This window comes from Rhinolophus sinicus, linkage group LG06 (assembly GCF_036562045.2).
Source record: "Rhinolophus sinicus isolate RSC01 linkage group LG06, ASM3656204v1, whole genome shotgun sequence".
Taxonomy (NCBI): Eukaryota; Metazoa; Chordata; class Mammalia; order Chiroptera; family Rhinolophidae; genus Rhinolophus; species Rhinolophus sinicus.
In genome coordinates this window covers 39,893,177-39,903,453 of record NC_133756.1, presented here as the reverse complement: position 1 = coordinate 39,903,453, position 10,277 = coordinate 39,893,177, and the positions used below count along the sequence as shown (strand labels likewise).

Genomic DNA, 10,277 nt, shown 5'->3' with positions numbered 1-10,277 from the left:
GGGTGTACAGAGCTTCTATGCCCTGTCCAGGTGTGTCATCCTCCCAGCACCTTGAGGTGATCACCAACCTAGAAGCTCCCAGTTTTTACTTTTATCAAAACTTGTTCATAGATTCAAGAGCCAAACACAAACAATAACAAGGGTGGTAGTCATTTTGCCACACATTTCTGGTTCCCTCCACTTCTCAGTGCAGGATAGGATTGTGTGTTGTTTTTCGGTTCCCTTACAGCTGGATGCAGCCAATGAGTTGTAAGCAGAAGTGGGGTGTGTCACTTCCAGACTGGAGCATTTCATTACGTAAGTGAAACTCTCAGAGCTTTTTTGTTTTTACTCTCATGTGGTGAGTAGCAACAGTCAAGAGGGTAGCTGCTCTAGCAGCCTGGGTCTATGACAATAGTGAACAGACGGCTGCTGTCAGCAGTGGACATTTAATGTGAACAAGAAATAGGCATTTGTGCTTAAAGTCATGCCAATTTTTGTTCCTACAGCATAACCTAGTCTATCCTGATTGTTATAATGATAGTAATGTATGAATAATTTTTTATTATTTCATATTGTTTATCATAACTGTAAAATTATGTTGACTTACTGTCATTTTATTATATTATGTTAATTATTTATTCATATTTATTAGCTTTTCGTTATAATTATAATAGCAAACACATCGTTCTTATCATGTACCAGGCACTATTCTAGTGCTTTACATGTATTAACTCATTTAATGTTCATAATCACTCACTGAAGTAAGTACCATTATTATTCCTATTGTATACAGGACAAAACTGAGAGACAAGGAGAGTAAGTACCTTGTACAAGTAAGTGGTAGAACTGCATTCTGAATCCAGGTTGTTGTTCCCAGAATCTAACATCTTCACCACTAAGTCAGCTCTAGAAAGCTTTATTTTCTATTCATTTTCTAGAAAGCTTCATTAGTTTTCTATTGCTGTGGAAAAAATCACCAAAACTTAGTGGCTTAAAACAGTACATATATATTATCTCACAGTTTCCATGCCTGATTTAGCTGGGTTTTCTGCCTCAGGATCCCAGCAAGCTGCAATAAAACTGTTGGTGTGGAGGCTTGACTGGGGAAGAATTCACTTCTAAGTTCCTTCAGGTTTGTGGTTAGAATTTCTTAGCAAATGTGTGACTGAAGAATCTGGCTTTTTGCTGTCTGTAGGTTGGTGGCCTCTCTGAAATCCAAGAGGTACCTGCAGTTCCTTGTCACGTCAACTTTTCCATAGGTAATGCACACATGGAAGTTAGTTTCTTCAAAGCCAGCGGGAAAGTCTAGTGTCTAGTGCATGCTAGCAAGATGAAGCCATAGGGGTGTGTGTGTGTGTGTGTGTGTGTGTGTGTGTGTGTGTGTGTGTGTGTGTGTATCACAATGTAACTGTAGCAGTGATATCTTATTACCTTTACCATATTACTTTATCTACTTATGGGAGTGACATCCCATCACCTTTGCTATATTTTATTGGTTAGAAGCAAGTCATCATCACACCGACACTCAAAGGGAGGGGATTGAACAGGGTGTGAATCACTGGTGGGTAGTTACCCTCCGGTTGGCCACCACTGGTGGTAAGAATAAATGGAAGTGGAAGAAAAAATGGAAAATATCCATCGCATTTTCCAAATAATACACGTACAGAATTCTATAAAAAGAGAAAAAGACATTCAGAAAATAAGCAGGGCACTTGCATATTAAAAATATGATTGAGGTTATTTTTTTTTTAATTTTTGCAATCATGTTTTAAATTTCTAGCGGTCCTTTTTTATCCTTTGAATATCTCTTCTCCTTTTAATAGAATTCTGTGCATATATTATGGATGCATTATCTCCTTTTCTCTCAAAGAACTTTAACATAGTTGTATTTTTCAATATTTCTCCTTCCTTCATAGCTTTACTTCGCCTAAGCTTTTCTTATCTGTTTGTGTATTTGAGTCTCAATCTTCCCTATGAGATACTTGCCTCAAAGGTATAGTGATTGTTAATTATTGGCTTATATTTAAGAATGTTTAATTAAAAAGCTGAATGGCAGCTCTGTGATTGTGGATGGGGCTTGCTTTCGGAATTCTTCTCTGTATAGTGAATTCATCAGGCCCTTTCGTGCACCCTTCATTTTTAGAAGTTTTGGTCTATTCTCTTGCACTGGGCAGTTTCTCGAGAAGAGACTCTTACAGTCATGAGTGTGGAGGGACTATGCCTAGCTGTAAGCATTTGGGGAGCTGAGAGGTGGGAGAAGCCTAGAGACTTTAAGATTAAGTGAATAAATGTGCACTAAATTCAACTATGGCCGGTGTCCCCCTAGTTCAGAGAATCAACCTCCAGTCCTTCAGCTGAGAGGAAGAAGGAATCTGACGGACTAACTGCCATTAATTACATCCCCCAGTTTTTAGTCCTACCCTCATCTCCACTTCCAGAGTTACCTTGTGCCACTAATTCCTGAGACTTCAAGATTCCTTGATGTAAATTGTTTTGCCTCTCACATTTTCTCACTAACAACTTACGATGAGGTTTTCTCAAGTCTGCAAGGTCAGTTACCACTCATCCACATGTTATTCCAGCTTCTGAAGTTGCTGCTGCTGCCTCCTGTCTCATTCTGTCTTTGTAATTTACGTCTATTAACAACAACAACAACAAAAAGACAACTCAATAGGTTTCAGGGAAGAATTGAATGCAAATGTGTATGTTTAATCCGTCATTTTTAACTTGAAATGATGACTCACAATTTACATCATTGATTTCATGCAATATCAAATTTCATGTTCTACCATATTTCTGACAATTTCAATTTTTTCTTCTAGAGAAATGATAAAATGTTACTTGGGGATATCACTCCCCTCCTCATCTCACCCTCCATCTGAACCAAGTTCCTGACATGTCAAAAGAGTCATCTTTCTTGGTTTTGTTTTGTTTTTTCCTCCCCCAACACCCCACCACCACCACCAAGAAACATAACACTGTCTTGTCCTTGTTCAACAAAGGATTATAGGGACTGTACCTGTGTATCATTATCTTATTACATTTAAGACAGCTGGTTCTTTAAAGAACGGTTTAGACATGCATGCAGTATGGAGAAATGGCAAAAGCAAAAAAAAAAAAATCCTCTTGTTTGGGATCAGTAGAACTAACTTTGAGTCGTGGGTTTTCTCTGAGCCTAATTTTCTCATTCTTAAAAGAAAATAATACTACTTATTTCACAAGGTTGTTGAGAAGTTTGAAAGGATAACATGCAAAGTAACTAGCATGGATGGATTACTAGTTTAAGATAACAGATAGTAACTTCACCAGAGAAATGTATCCCTTACAAAAAAACCAAACCAACCCAAACAAAACAAAACAAAAAACACCACTACAACCACTAAATAAGAAAGTGGTAAACAGACTTTGAAATCTAGCAACCACATATAAGAACTGCACAGTCTACAAAGGCTTGACTCCCAAAGAACCCTCTACCTCCTACCCTACAGAAGACCAGCCTGGTATATCAATTGATATGAGCCAAAGCCATAGGGTGCTTCTCAAACAGGAATGGCACAATCCCCCCACCACCCCAAATAGTTTTGTAAACCTTATAGAAGGCATTTCACAAGATCTCAGAAAAAAAACTAATGTCTAAATATAACAGGAGAGAGAGGGAGATGATAGATAGATGGATAGAAAGAAAGAAAGAAAGAAAGAAAGAAAGAAAGAAAGAAAGAAAGAAAGAAAGAAAGATAGATAGATAGATAGATAGATAGATAGACAGATACATAGATAGATTAGAAGGCTATTACAAAAAATCCACATAAGAGAATATGGTGGTTTGGAAGAGGGTGGTGGATGATAGCATTGATAGTGGGAAAGGTGATTAAATTCTGGGTATAGTTTGAATGTAGAACCTACAAGTTTGGCTGTGGGTATGAGGGAAACAATGGAGTCAAGTATAATCCCATGTTCTTTTGGTGTGAAGAACTGAAAAGTATGAAATTGCCATCAAGTGAGTCAGGGTAGATTGTGTTTCTTATGAATTCAAAGAAAATGGGAAAAGAGAGATACTCAATACCTAAGAAAACAAACTGATCATTAAAACATTACTATGAAATTAAGGGATAAATTATCAATGGCAATGAACAGAATAGTTATTGCTGAAAATTAAATTGCTAACATAATAGAATTAAGATGGTTTAAAAAACAAAACAAAAAAAAAATTAAAGCAATTAGGAGGTGTTAATTAATAGGTATGCAAGATAAAGACAGAGAAAAAGCATCCAACATATGGATAATCAATTTCCTTACAGTCGAGAATCCAATTATAATGATTTAGCAATATAAAAAGCATAAAAATGTTTGCTAAATAAACTAACATTTGAATTGGATGATTTTATATTGTGTTTGCTAGTCTGAGTAGTAGACATAATTAGCACTCCTAATGGAGTTTTCATTTATTTAAAGAATTAATTTTTATGTCAATGTTATACAGAGTCAAATTTGTTACAGATAATACAGTAAAATCTATGTTTTTTTATTGTTTGAGAGTTCTCCATAACCCAGTAAAAAACCTATTTACTGATGACCATGCCATAAATAGTTGAAGCTACTAGTGCCCTTGCATTTATTTTTCTACCAGTTAAGTACTGTGTTTACTCAGACTCAGCTTTGTTTGTCCCCAAGCTGATCGTGACAGCTATCTAGATATAGCAATCACCTAACTCAATTGAATATTATATAAGCCTATAAAACATGAAAGTGAAAGAACATTATTTTTTTTCTCTGGGGAGATTTCTGGTTAGGATGTGAAAAGTTACAAGAAACCAAGTTGGGGAGATTTCTGGTTAGAATGTAAAAAAGTTATAAGAAACCATTGCTCTCTACCTAACTACCAAAGCAAACTGGCTACGATTAAAATCATCGTAGAGCTGAGAACATAGAATCCTAAATTAACCATATTCCAGAAAATGGCATGCCTTCAGAGACAAGAAGAGGCACATAGCTGCTCTCATCCCTGTTGGAACAGCAGGAGGAAGAAGAATTTATGAGAGAGAAGGATAAGGAAAAACCAACCAAACTTTCAAAGAATTTTTAATGGCTCTAAATGAGAAGGCATGACAGATTAGAGTTCCAAGGAGCCTCAGACACAGACAGATTGCATCCACCCACCAGCTCCTTTTTTCTTCTTTTTTTTTAAACAACTGATAGTCAATTTTTTTTCTAAGGTCTTCACTGAGTGCTTGGGAGTAGTATGTAAAAGCCTGAGGGCATAGCAGGAGAGGTGGCAGTGCAAGGCAGGTAGCCACTTAAAAGCAGGGACAGGGCACGAGCTTAGAAGAAACCCATTCAGGGAACTCTGGGATTTCAGCTGCCAACACTAGGGTGGGGAGAGATAAGAAATCTCTTGGAGCTATAAGAAAGCTCTCCAAGGCATTCTGCACCTTCATCGAGTATAAGCAGCTACCCTCTGAAGTTGGCAGCGGGGCAACAGGGAGGAGAGAGATCTCAGGTGCATAAATCCTTAAGCAGAACTGGAGAGCAAAGCGAACTTCTAAACAACTCCCAAATCTGGCATCCTTGCTATAAGCAGAGAGAGAGAGCTCTCATAATGCAGAAATCTGGAGGCATTGCTATAGTCATAAAGAGGTCTCAGGAAATTCATCAGAGCTCCTACTGATGGAAAAATCTTGATCCCATGCTCAAAACATTTAAAGCCAGTAGTGAATTGAATCAAACTAATTCTGTAAAAAAGACCTCTTCCACAAGTCAGAGTCACTCAGCATCCCCTCCTTACTCAAGCAGTTTGGCAGGAAATAGGGCGTGCACTCTTTTCTGGATGTAAATATTATTGACTTGTTCTCTATTGCCTTTTTATTAAAAATATGTGGAATACAATATTACAAGGTACACACAGAAGCAAGAAAATGTGCTCAAGAGAGAAAGCAGTCAGTCAGAAGTGGTCCAGTGGTTGGAATTATCAAACCAGGACTTTAAAAGCAATGATACAAATACTAAATGATCTAATGGAAAAGATGAAAACCATGCATGAAGAGATGAGAAGTTTAGGCACATATATGGAAACTACAAAATATAGCCAGACTGGGACAGAGCCATGTGTGTGGTGCTTTGCACTTAGATCTATACCCAGACAATCCCCATGGAGAGAGGGCTGTAAGTTAAAAGGAAGGAGGAGGAGTGGGGGAGGGGGAATACTGGTTTGGTGTACACTATGATACCTAATAGAAGCAGCAGTGAAAGTCAATAAATGTGCTAGCACCCTATGGGAACAGTAGAACAGCAAATGTCTCAAGATCACTCACTTGATTTATTCATAAATACACAATATACTTGGGGACTCCCAAAAACATGTACTGAGGATTTTGCAGGGCTCTGAGGTCTTACAGATCATGTGGGGGCAAAAAACAATGAAGCCTGGATAAATACTGTTAATATTATTCTAGCTATAAAACAAGCTGATGAGGCCTGTTTGAACTCAGGTTTTGATCAATTATAAGAAATCTATTGCCTTTCTTCTAGAACTTTTATGATGGGGAAAAGTGGTTTTATTTCCTTCCTGTGTATAAAGTTACATAGTTGATATAACTCAGGCACTTAAGAGATCAAAGAATATTCATCTTGTTTTACAATAAGTCTTAATAATCTAAACCACAGGTGTTGTTCTGCTAAGGTTCTATTTGTTCCTACCGTATTTCCCCGAAAAATAAGACTGGGTCTTATATTAATTTTTGCTCCAAAAGACGCATTAGGGCATAATTTCAGGGGATGTCTTATTTTTTCATGTACAACAATCTACATTTATTCAAATACAGTCACGTCATCTTTTGGAACATTGTCATAATGTACTAAATGCGTCTGTCTGGCTGACGTTCTTAACTGGGGCTTATTTTTGGGGAAACACAGTAGGAGAAATCAACAGTCTTACTTTCCTTCTATTTGGCATTCTTTTCTTTCTAGAGCACAGCTTATTGTGTGGGGCTATGACTTTTCTATTTTTAGTTTATAAAAGCTACTAGGAACTGCTTTAGTTACCTGACACTTATCTAGACAATTTCTTGTTCCCAGTTCACCCGTTTTTATTTCTGCTCACACTTGACTGTACTTAATAGGCCTTTCTATTTTTTTCTAATTAACTACTTATTAGCACTGCATTTCAACTTCACTAGGTTAATTACAAGCAACAGACTTAACTTCACCATCCTTCAGTTCATATTTCAGTGTATTAATTTGAACAAATATGCAACTCGGTCAAAAAGTGGTTTAACTGTGTCCTTTATCAGTTATATTCTCAGAGGAGCATCAATTGAAAGTCACTTTAAAAAAGTAATCTAGGTGACATATAGTGCTAAATTAAGTGTAAAGATAATACAGATAATGAACAGAATATCATAGAAACATTTAGGCCACACAACACTTGCCATTTGTAACACTATATTTGCAACAACATCTACGTCTATAAGATAAAATGTAACAATGGTAGTTACTGAATTCTTGGCTATAGCTGGAATTTTCATTAAAAAAAAACACTCTGAAGTTGGCTATAAAGTCAAATAAGAGTACTTCTTAATATTTTGTGCCACTGTATGCACGTTTTGGCTATCAGTGGCTAACTTCATGATGACACAACGGTGGAAAAGGAGGAGGAGGCGGCCACAAAACTGCATATGGATGTATCTTGTTTACGATACACAACAAATGCCAAATGAAGATCTGGACTTGCAAAGTAAACCTATTAACAGTTAGTTATTTAATTTTCTGAAGGATTCATTATTGGGTACTTTAAATTGCAGGCTACGAAGAAAAGTATTGAAATGCTTCCCATTGTATTGCTAATAGCAAGGTATATACGCCTCTCCTACACTAGAGCTGAGCTGCGAGTATTACAAACAGGTTCTAGGTATGCCTCACAGGTAGGCTTCTTTGTATCCCCACGAGGAACTTCTAAACAGATGCATCTATTGCTAACCCTTTTATCCACATCTCTACCACTTTTGTCTGGGAAACTTGGCCTTTAGCAGTGGTTGTAAAGTTGCTGCTGCTACTAACCTCTTAGTGGGTGGCATTTCACAGGTAAGGTGGGCCTTGGAGGACAAAATTCAAGGTCTCCAGCCTGAGAATCAGCTCCTTTGCGTCTTGATTTTTCTTTAGCCATTTACTGTTACTGAGAGGCTGTTTACTGTTACAGTTTGTGGCTTTGGGTTCATTGATCCATGTGCATTGTTCCAAACGGTTTGTGACCTGGGCAAGGCTGGATTTTGAATTTCTGCTATCTTAGTTAAAAAACAAAAAAAGATGCAAATGACCCACATAAATTTAGCAATGAAGAGTCGAAAACAAAACAAAACCTTTTCTTCTAGTGAAAGCTTTCAGATTATTTAAAAAGGAATGGATTAGTGAAACAATTTATTCCTTTCCTCACACTGCCTCAAGTGTAATTATTAATTCTGTTTTTTAACCTTTTACTTCTCTTTCACTCTGACTCTTTAAACAATTATATTCAGAACTGATGGGATGTTGTATTCCATTAAGAGTTCAAAAAGAGACTTGCTCAAAATTAAAAACTTCTGTGGTTCAAAGACACTATCAAGTGAAAAGTCATCCCAGGGACTGGAAGAAAATATTTGCAAATTATATATCCAATAAGGGACTTATATCCAGAATATATAAAGAGCTCTTGCTAGTCAATAATAAGAAAACAACCCAATTAAAAAAAAAAAATGGGCAAAGGATTTGAATAGAAATATATAAATAGAAAATAAGCACATGAAAAGATTGTCATCATCATTGGTCATTAGGGAAATACAATTTGAAATCACAATGAGATCAATTTTTCACCCACTAGAATGGCTATAATAAAAAAGATGGACAGTAACAAGTGTTGACAACAATGTGGTGAAATTGGAACTCTCATACATTGCTAGTGATCATGTAAAATGATGCAGCCATTTTGCAAAACAGTTTGGAGGCTTCTTAAGTTAAACATAGATTTACCATATGACTCAGCAATTCTATTCCTAGGTATCTTAAGACTCAGTTATATTCTTGGCAGAGCCTATAGACCTTAAATTTGGTGAAAAACTTATGAAATGCCCTCCAAAACAAAAGCAAAGAAAAAGCTCTGTGTCTGTATCATTTCTCAGAGAACAAAGACTATGCTAGTTCTAAAACTAAATATGCTTTAGGATGCCTTATGAATAAAGAAATGGAAAATAAGCTCTAACAAGCTTCAAGTCTCTGTCCAAACTTACTTATTGAGTGTAGAAGTCCACATTCCAACATGATTCTTATTTTGAGTGAAAAGTTCTCTGAAAATTTAAAATAGGCACGGTAAGAAGCCAAATGTACATTAGTTACCTGCTCCCATCCCCCATCTTTTTTAAAGGATATATTCTGCATGATGGAGGCTAAAAGGTCGCAGCTGTGCCAAAGTAGTGGACCCTAAATCGCTGAGCAAAAATGAGAGAGGGAGGCTCTGATTGCTCACAGTACAGAAGTGAGTGTGTGCTCTCAACCACAAATCAAGCGAGCTGAAAAAAAAAAAAAAAAGGCCCAATCAAGGCAGTAATGGCCTCCACTTCACAATCAGACAAGTGCTTCTTACTTGAAAAATCCTACCATTTATAGCTGATTGCTAACCCTGGCCTCATTTCTAATCTAAAGGGCGAGTAATAATTTGGAAAAGGAATTATAACAACTTCCCAACAATTTAGCAAATTGTTATTATTTCAGGGGGAGGGAGGAGGGTAAAAAGGAGTCGCTTTTGTAATGTGTTTCTCTTGGGGGCTACCATTTTCATGGCATCAAATCCCACTGCTGCCATGCTAGAATAGCAACTAATATATATAAGAAATATGTTTATTTTTAATGGTGATTATTTTATGCCATGTCACATGTTCCAATATGGTCAAAGTTATGAGTCTCCAAAGAAAAAGGAAGGAAGAGGAACTGTCACTTCTTTTATACACATTTAACTACATTTAACTACAATAGTCCCAAATTGAGTGAATGTTGTCCTTGGGTATCACTGTTTTGGAAAGGATTTTTGATCTTTCAGAGAACTTGACTTTATAAAAAATAATACTGTTTAAATGCTCCACTGGGTTTTTCTTTTAGTGTTGCAGTGTTGATGGATTTGGCTCAGGTAAGGTTTCTGTTACTAGAAATATAGTAATACATAGTCATCTTCTACACTCTTATTTTCAAACTTCTACATTAGAAGGAATATATATACATATACATATATATACATATACATATACATGTATATGTATATGTATATATACATATCT

The 10,277-nt window shown here is 36.5% G+C and overlaps 1 long non-coding RNA gene across 2 annotated transcripts; it reads right to left on the bottom strand.

Annotated features, from left to right (window-relative positions):
• Positions 1-777: 777 nt before the first annotated feature.
• LOC141572379 (uncharacterized) lies at positions 778-9,429 on the bottom strand. Of its 2 annotated transcripts, XR_012497742.1 has the most exons (4): positions 9,237-9,429; positions 8,035-8,258; positions 2,508-2,618; positions 778-943 (listed from the first exon to the last, which is right to left on the bottom strand). It is a non-coding gene; the product is annotated as an uncharacterized LOC141572379 (long non-coding RNA). The 2 variants fall into 2 exon arrangements; XR_012497741.1 differs by lacking the exon at positions 778-943 and having other exon boundaries at positions 1,386-2,618.
• Positions 9,430-10,277: the final 848 nt, after the last annotated feature.